The 1,254-nt window shown below is 42.4% G+C and overlaps 1 pseudogene; it reads right to left on the bottom strand.

Moving 5' to 3' along the window:
- Positions 1–223: 223 nt before the first annotated feature.
- LOC136654729 (5S ribosomal RNA) lies at positions 224–342 on the bottom strand (annotated as a pseudogene).
- Between the last annotated feature and the right edge of the window lie 912 nt (positions 343–1,254).

Genomic DNA, 1,254 nt, shown 5'->3' with positions numbered 1-1,254 from the left:
ATTAGAACTGTACTTTTGCCTAGCAGATGTGCATTATTACGGACTTTGGATAGCAGCAGTGACTGACAGCACTCTGCTGATGGTTTGGTGCATGGGGGGCCTCCCTTGTTATAACATTTCCCATACCATCATGGGGGGAGACCTTCAGGGTCCTGTTCTGCCTCTTTTCTCTATGATGAAACATAATGGTTGGCAACCTTCAGTCTTGAAAGACTATGGTATAAGCCTACAGCACCCGGTATTCCCAGGCCGTCTCCCATCCAAGTACTAACCAGGCCTGACCCTGCTTAGCTTCCGAGATCAGATGAGATCGGGCATGTGCAGGGTAACAGTAATATTGTCAAAATGGAGTAAGCCAGATTTTAACAAAAATCACACCTGTCTTCTTGGTTAAGAGGAACACAGTTAAGGCAATTAGTTATTAATTCATTGCATTCCCTACAGTTCGATGAAATCACACGTACATTAGAAGGAGTGAAGATGAAATGTCAAGTAGATGAAAATATCTGAAATCACATAAGAAATATATGCCCTCTGCAACACACTCATTTGCCCCCAAATTTCAGCACATATGAAATGATCAAGCAGGGCAAATAAATTAAAGGGACCAACAATTAGATAGAAATGTTCAACAAACAATGGCATCCTTAAAATAAACACTCCTTTGTGCACCAAGTCGCTGTTTCTGAGCATCCTCGTCTCTTTAATATTCCTGTCATGACTTACTAGTAAAGAACAGACACTTACTCCCCATTTGGGTACTCAGTGCAGCATCCATTCTCTGGGTAGTGTTTTGGCAGGTACTGGAATAATGTAAAACAAATGCTTTCCAGAAACTAAAAAAAAAACAGCCCCCTTTGGTTTAATGAAAATGGATTGTAAAATGCTGAAACGTTAGTGACAGGCATTAAAAAAAATTCATATCATAAGGGAAGCACAGCCTGTTTGTAAAAAGCACCCTCTGCACTGGATTTGTGCGTGTGGGTTGAAAGCGTTCATTAATTCAAGAGGTGTGGAGATATTGGCATCTTTGGTTAGGGAAGGGCAGACCTCCAGGTTCTACTTTGCTGAATTTTGGACAGCAGAATGATTTCCTTTTACTCCACCAAGACACTATGCTAGAGCCCTACCTGCTTGCATGAACTGAGGCTATGGAGGCAGGGAGGGGGAGGCTCACATTCTCCCTCTGTTAATTTCTGAAATTCATCCAGGACTTGCTGAAAAGCAGTGGATCCCCTGGGCACAGTCTGGAAA

The sequence above is a fragment of the Tiliqua scincoides genome, chromosome 5 (assembly GCF_035046505.1).
Source record: "Tiliqua scincoides isolate rTilSci1 chromosome 5, rTilSci1.hap2, whole genome shotgun sequence".
Taxonomy (NCBI): domain Eukaryota; kingdom Metazoa; phylum Chordata; class Lepidosauria; order Squamata; family Scincidae; genus Tiliqua; species Tiliqua scincoides.
Note: the sequence above shows the minus strand (reverse complement) of the source record. Positions and strands in the feature narration are given on the sequence as shown.